Source organism: Oryx dammah, unplaced genomic scaffold (genome assembly GCF_014754425.2).
Source record: "Oryx dammah isolate SB20612 unplaced genomic scaffold, SCBI_Odam_1.1 HiC_scaffold_24, whole genome shotgun sequence".
Taxonomy (NCBI): Eukaryota; Metazoa; Chordata; class Mammalia; order Artiodactyla; family Bovidae; genus Oryx; species Oryx dammah.
Genome location: NW_024070208.1, coordinates 2,221,785 through 2,229,733, shown reverse-complemented (window position 1 = coordinate 2,229,733; position 7,949 = coordinate 2,221,785). Strand labels below are relative to the sequence as shown.

At 41.1% G+C, this 7,949-nt stretch overlaps 1 pseudogene; it reads right to left on the bottom strand.

Moving 5' to 3' along the window:
• Positions 1-210: 210 nt before the first annotated feature.
• On the bottom strand, positions 211-1,434 carry LOC120883155 (annotated as a pseudogene).
• Between the last annotated feature and the right edge of the window lie 6,515 nt (positions 1,435-7,949).

Below are 7,949 nucleotides of genomic sequence, written 5' to 3'. Positions count from 1 at the left end.
ATCCTCTGTCATCCCCTTCTTCTCCTGCCCCCAATCCCTCCCTTGCTAGTTATTAAAGAAATACAAGCTAAAATAGCACTGTGTTAATACCATACCATTTAAATGTGTAAAGGAAATTATATCCTGATGATTTCTACCACACATTTAGAGGAGAATTGACATCAGTCCTTTGCAAACTCTTCTTAAAAATAGAAGAGGGAACACTTTCTTCTTTTGTTGTCACTGGAAATCAACTTTATTGAGATTTTGCCAGTTGTACAATCTATTCTGATATGAAGCCCCTTCTTCCTTTGCAATTCAGTCCTTCTTAAGTGGTCCCATGAACCCTTTCTTTTCTTCTACAATCTGGAAGCAGCCATGGCCAAATTTGGAGGTGATGTGAATAAACTTGAAGTTAACTTTCTCTAGGGCCTGCTGTTCGGTCCGCATCAGCAAAGACTTGCACAGGGTGAGTACTCTCTTCTTGGTTCCTACCAAACAGTCTTTGAGCATAAAAAAGTCGTTGGTCACTTCACCACAGTGGACAAAGCCACCCAAAGGGCTGATGCTTTTGGTTGTAATCAGTAGAGGCATTGTTCTTGATCATTTTGCCATTCTTAATGAGGTAGCCCTGGCCAATCTTGTAGATCTTCTTATTGATCTTGTGCAGTGATGGTAGCCTTTCTGCCTAGCCCAAGCCACAGAAAGACCACCCAGGGAAGATGGCACACCCAAATACAGGCAACCTAGTGCAACTCTGGTTTTCCAGAGTGGCTTCTTGGTGTGCTAATGCCTGGTGGTCCCTTTTAGTATTTGCCCTTAGTTGTCCCAGTGACAGTAATTGTCTCATCCTACTCAAATATTTGGTTCACAGGGACCTGCTGCTCTAGTTTCTTATGCGTCCAGTCCAATTTTTTTTTGCCACAGTGCCTCTGTTCACCTGGCTCTCCATTAGGTGGGCCTTCTTCTGGCATAGGGGAAGCAGGCACATCTGGGTGTGGGCTGAAGTTCCTCTCCAGCTGCTTCTTGCTTTCTATATCCTGTCACTTCTTACAGTATCTGGTGAAGGCGTTTGTCGTATATTTAATGCCAGTTCTAATAGAAAAGCCTTTTGCACTCATTGCTGATATGCTCGGCAAAGACGGACTTAAAGGTCTGGAGGCCTCATAGTGTTTCCGTGCAGCCCACAGTGCCCACAGTCATAAAGGGCATAGTCTCCACTATGATCACAACCTCCACAACTTCTTTCTTATGCACTTTGGACCATGGTCTATCAACCTTTCTCACAACATGGGTCATGCCAGCCTGGTAGCCAAGGAAGGCTGAGAGGTACATGGGCTTGGAAGAGTCATCCTTGGGGAAGCCCATCACCTTCCCCTGGTGCTGGTTGCTGTACTTCTGAGGCAGGAAGCCCAGAAACCAATGCCTGGGAGTGGAGAACTTCCTGTGAGACATCCTGCCATCAGATGCTGCCTGTAGAAGTCCAAGAATCCTTTCTGACTCATTCTATGAAGCCAGTACGACCCTGATACCAAAGCCAGACAAAGACATCACAAGAAAACTACAGACCAATATCACTTATAGATGCAAAAATCTTCCACAAAATACTAGCGAACTAAATCCTGCAACATATAAAAATATAATACACCATAACCAAGTAGGATTTATCTCCTCAAAGCATGGGTAATTCAATACACAAAAATCATTCAATATAATATACCACACTAATGCAGTGAAGAGAAAAAAACAACATGATCATCTCAACAGACACAGAAAAAGCATTTGGCAAAATCTAATATCCTTTCATGGAACAACAACAAAAAAACCTCAATGAACTGAAAGTTGAAGGGAACGCCCTCTACCTAATACAGGCCATGTCTAAAAATCCACAACTAACATCATTCTTAAAGAGGGAAAACTAGATCCTCCAAGGTTAAGAATAATACAATAATATTGCTCTCACCACATCTATTCAATATTATACTAGAGGTACTAATTAGAGCAATTAGGCAAGAAAATGAAATAAAAGACATCCAAATTGGAAAGACTCTCTATTGCATTCTATTTATCTGTGTACCTGTTTTAATGCCTATATGGTATGACTATATCTTTTAAATTATTTGTATGTACAGACAAGGATGGACAAAGAACATGGACACAGGAAACCAAGTGATTAGTTAGCATACTATAATCATTGGGATCACACTCCTTCATTTCTTTTATTAATTATGAAGATTATGAATCAAACACAATATTCTTTGGTATTGTGATGCTTTTATATTTAAAATATTTTTAAAATACTTGAAGGAAAATTTCTGAGTGTTCTTTTGGATTTGCCTGAAAGATGTGTGTGTACTCTGGATACCTAGAAGATAATTCTGACCAGGAGAAAACACCAGGTGATCATAACAACACTGGAAGGTGCAGCCCAGTGCAGGGAGACGGTAGCCCACATCCTCTGCAGAACAGCCTGGCTAACATTGTCTCCTGCAAGAGCAACCAGGCTGGTGGGGATAAACATGGGCTTCCCCATTGACCAAGGCTAGGACAACAGACTCTGTGCACCATGAAAAAGAAATTTATAGTTACAGTAATGGTGATCTTGAGGAATGAAAGGCAAGGCAGCTCAGTCATGTCTGACTCTTTGTGACCCAATGGATTATACAGTCCATGGAATTATCCAGGCCAGAATATTGGGGTGGGTTGTTTTTCGCTTTTTGGGGGGGATCTTCCCAAACCAGTGACTGAACCCAGATCTCCCTCATTGCAGGCAGATTCTTTACCAGCTGAGCCAAAATGGAAACCTGACTTTGAGGAATGCTTCTTATATAAATCACATCAAGTACATCACTGGGTCCTTAAACAAAAGTTAAAAAAAATAGAACATATTTTTAAAATTGAAGCATAATACATGCATATTTACATATAGTAAAGTACACAATTCACGTTTACACTAGGTGAGTACTTACATAAGTTATTTTTGCCGCTACCCACATCAAGACACTACTTTTCTAGTGTCACCAGCAGGTTCTTGATGCCCACTCATTGTTGATACCCCAGCCAAGGGCAGCCACTATCTGACCTGTATAACCACAGACTTAGGTTTGCTGATTTTGAACTTGACAAATATGGGATTGTTCAGCATGTTCTCTTTGTGTCCCGGTTCTCTTGCTAAGCATTGCACTGGGAGAGTGCAGGTACATAATAATAATAATAATAATAATAATAATAATAATAAAATAATTTCCCGAAGAGCATTTGGTCCTGATAGGAGGACAGAGTCAGCTGGAGAACTGTTGCTTCTAAACAAATAAAATGGGCAGATGCTTGGGAAAAATCTGTACCACTGTATGGCAATCCTGTGGAGAGGGTAGGTGAAGTAGAAGGACTGATCAAGTGGCCAAAGTGGCAAACAAGGGAAACTCACAAGCCTGGGAGGGTTTGCAGGGAGCACACAGTGGTCACATGACCCTTTGGACTAGTGAGTCTGAGGTACATGCAGTGTGATTCTGCCCTATTGTAAAGCTATCTTGCCTGTTTCAGGCAGAAGATCAGGTTAGGTTCAGATGAGGAAAAGCTTTCATTTTGGTCATAGTTGTCAGTAAGCGACTTTTTTCAAACACCAGGTTTCTAGGCAACAGCAAACAAGCTTTGGTTGTAAAAGGAGAATCAGTTCCTAAGAGCTATAAACCACATTCCAGAACTTGCTCTGGGAGGACATCAGAGGTTATATTATGTTAAATAGTAATAGTAGTAATAATTTTAATGTAAGTGTTCTTATTTAATGGGGAGGTTGGGGCACGAGTTTTCTCTGTTTATAGCTGGTGACCTTCGCGATGGTTCTTCTCCTTCTTAGAGACTGGTGTACAGAATCTTTATTTCCTAGAAAGGGAGACTAATTACTAACTTGTGAATATCTATAGAAGTTGGCAGGTAAGCTTGTTGGCTGCTCATTAGTCCAGCTTTCTATTGACAGAGAAAATTTCTTTGTTTGTCATAACTAAACAAATTAAAATGTATAGAACATATTTTGAGCAGTTAAATAGTTTCAGTTTCTCTATAATTAAGGTAAAATAAGCTGGCACTCACTAAGGTCTGTGTCACCTTGGGGAAATTAGTTCTTGGAGTCTGGGTTTCCTCAACTGTAAAACTATGAGTTTAAATTGAGAACTCTAAAGTGCATTTGTAAATGCTAATATAATAAATTTCTAATTCAAGTCATGTAGAAAATCTAAAAAAAATTCCCCTTAGATGTTAGGCTTAGCCTTACATCAGTGTTGACTCCAGGAACCAAACATTTGATTTTAAATGACTTTGAATTATATTCTGCTTGAATCTGGGTGCTACATTTGGAGCTTACAATGTACCCCATTGAAGCAGCAGGGAAGCACCAGGAGGCAAAAGAACAATTACTTCTTGAAAAAGAGTGATGAGACCCTGACAATAGAGTGGTCTTTTCACTTTAGATAGAGGAAGTGCCAAATGCCAGATAACATTAGATTAATTTGAGATCCAGAGAACATTTAGGTCAGGCTAACAAATTTATCTTTATTTGTGCTCTTAGCAATCTGTGTACCAAGTGTTTATTACTCTTGGACAGGTGCCTTCTGTTTATCTGGGAAGAGCTCATTGAGACATGAGTGTCCATTACATAGGTGTGACATTAAGTGACAGGGAGTTGCGTGTCAAGCCCATGTTGTAACAGACTATGTATTATGAGGAGGGAATGTTTAAGATTAAGAATTTCTTAGATAAAATGTAGGTTTAGGCTAGGTTTAAATTATCCTGAATTATAAGATGATTGCCAGGGAAAACATATGGTCATCCTCCATGGACTTGTGCTTATTTCAGGCAAAATCATTCCTGACACCCATTCCTCCTTTTACTGCCCAATATTCAGCTGTCAAGTGCTGATGTAAGGCATGGAAATTTCATTTTTCTTTTCTCCTGCAGAAAGCACAAAGATCCTCCCATGCAATCTTCTAAGCTATTGTCATATGGTATGATTTATGTATTTCTTGTATGCTTCTTTCTTTTTAAAACTGGAAGTATATTCTTCTGTCTTATTGGACTATTTATTCTCTTGACACCGTTGGATGTGAGTTAATGGAACCATGATAAAAGGATAGAGAAGTAGAACAAACAAGCCTGATGGTATAGATTCAGGACTGCCTGACAGATTAAAGATGGCAAGGATAGGAACAAAAGATAAAAATCACCCAACTCACGTGTACTAGGATGGTCCAAATAAACCAGTCCTTGAAGGTTTTGCTACACTGTGACTCTGAAAAATAAATGCAGAAAAGACTTAATTATGACTGCAGGGATTAAGGAAAGATGTTTGCTTTCCTTAAAAAAATTTAATTTTGATACATTAAATGTAAATGCTTAATCTAATAGCCTAGCACAATGCTTTGCACTAAATGAACTTTTAATAGATATTTGTCAAATAAAGTCAGGGAAAGGAGTTGGTACATGTGAGGTCAAGGAGATGGAGTAGGCAGACCCTTATTAATTTGTCTGCCACCAGCTGACACGTCCTACTGGTTGTGATTGGTGTAAGGATGGAAACCCAAACTAAAACAATCCTGATGCCTTCTCTCCACAGTGATTGGCCCAGAGAAATGCCTTAAACAAAATCTGAGCCAACTGGAAGGGCTCCCCAGTACTTTTAAAATTGTAAACATGGAAACTCATGATAAACCTGGGAAAATGTAAGCATGAAGACTGCTGGTTGCCTCTCTTCCATCAGGTCAGTTCAGTCACTCAGTCGTGTCTGGCTCTTTGCGACCCCACGGACCACAGCACTCTTCCATACTCAGGAGGAAGTAAGCCTGATGTGGAGAAGCTAACCCACAGACAGAGACAAGAAAGGGAGAAAAGTCCTGGCCACATCTGTCCCTGGCTCCAGCTGTTCCCACAGCCCAGTTTTATCCTTGCCTTTTGTGAGATCTGGTCACTCGAGCCAACCCTACCTCCTTCACAAAAGCTCAAAAAGTCCTCACTAATACAAGGGACACATAAAGTAGAAGTAGAACTGGGCTGAAAGCAACTAGACTCTTCCCAGGTTGCACTAGTGGTAAGGTACCTACCTGCCTGCTGACGCAGAGGAGGTAAGAGACACGGGTTTGATCCCTGAGTAGGGAAGATTCCCTGCAGGAGTGCATGGCAGCCTGCTCCAGTATCCTTGCCCGGAGAACCTCATGGACAGAGGAGCCTGGAGGGCTACAGTCCACACGGTTGCAAAGAGTCGGACAGGGCTGAGGATCATGTCTTTCATCTTTCATTCACAGTGCTTGGTGCAGGTGGTAATCGATAACTGCAGAGTCAATCCAAATATATTTATTAAGTATCCAGGAAACATGCTAAGTCCTGGGAATGAAACAGTGAGCAAGACAAATGCAGCCCTTGCCCTTGAGAAGCTTCTAGTCAAGAAAGAGCGCAGACATAACTGACAGTAGTGATAAAAAGTGAGGTGTAGTGATAGAGCAGTATTTAATTAGGGTTACTGGCTGACAGATAAATAGCCTAGCTAATCTAGGCTGTCTAAGCAAAGAAGGAGTTATTAACTAACGGGCTGTTTCAGAGAACCCAAGGGAGAGAATGCAGCCTAACATTAGAGAGGACAGCGACAGGGACTGGAGAGACACTGTCCACCCAGAAGTGTTCTTTCTGACTCTCCACTCTCCTTCTCTTCATCTGGTCCCCAAGATGGTTCACCAGTCTGAGTGCTATTCTAAAGCACTGGTCACAGTTAAAATCTGGTCACAGCTCTGAAGAACAAAGCTATCTAAGGAAAATAAATTGCCTAGGACTCCTCTGAAGAGGAATACCTAGTTTGAAGTAATCCTCGGATGAGTTGGTAGGCTGAGTGGGTAAGCCCTGAGGACATGCTCAAACTGCACAAGCTGAGTGCTGTAAAATCTACACATAAACCAAGAAGAGTGAGTGTGACTGAGGAGGGACAGAGTTAGAAAGGACAGGGAGGAGGGAAGAAACTGCACGACTATCCTTCTCCTCGTTAACAACAGATGACGGAGGTTGAAAGATATTTGATGACCAGATATTTGTCATGATAATGGTGATAGAGAACTGAGTTCTGTCTGGGTTGGAACGAATGAGACAGTCCATGGCAAGAAGGAAGACAGCCTTCTTATATAAGTTAGAAAACCAGCTACCTGGATAGGCTCATTCTCTCAATGCTACCAGAGAAGGAACTGATCAGAACTCTGGTCTTGGGACTGGGCTGACAGGTGAGTGGGATCAGGTACAAAATGACAAGGAGACAGATGAATAGTTAAGGGGATTCTTGTGAACTGGTCAGATGTTCTGAAAAGTCTTCAATACAGGGAAGAAATGGGTGTCCAGGAAACATATAAGAGAAGCGTCTCATACTAAATATTCTTCAAATAAAAGAATGAGTTAAATTAGACTTGTGATTTGTCAAAAGCTGTGATATATACAGAAGGAAGACAAAACTGTGAGATAGTTGAAGTCAAGAGTAAGAAAATACCATGAGGTAGAAAGAGTAAGTAGAATCTGTGATTGTGAGTGAAGCAGAAGCTGAGACAGAGGCTCTAGAGACTTTTCTGATGTGGGGAGGGCCAACGGCGACCTTGTGAGCCGCTGAATGCTGTTCTCAGTGTCCTTGAGGTCTGATTCGGAACAGAGAGCCATTATTCCTAAGACCTGGTGGTTTAAATGCTGGACTTTTCTTTGTTTTTCTTACTTCCTTATTTTCTCCAGTATTCTTAAAAGTAACTACCGTGGTTGAGCTGTCCTGAACATATTTATGTTTCTGAGAATCTGAAAGAGCTTAATAACCAAACAAGCAAGGAAAGAGAGAAAAGAGGGAGGTAGGAAGGGGGCAGAGAGTGAGAGAGGAGGGAAAGAAGGAGAAAGAGAAAAAGAAGTGAGAAGGATCCAGGCTAGCATGTGAATTTTTATAACTGACTTAAGAATTAAGTTCT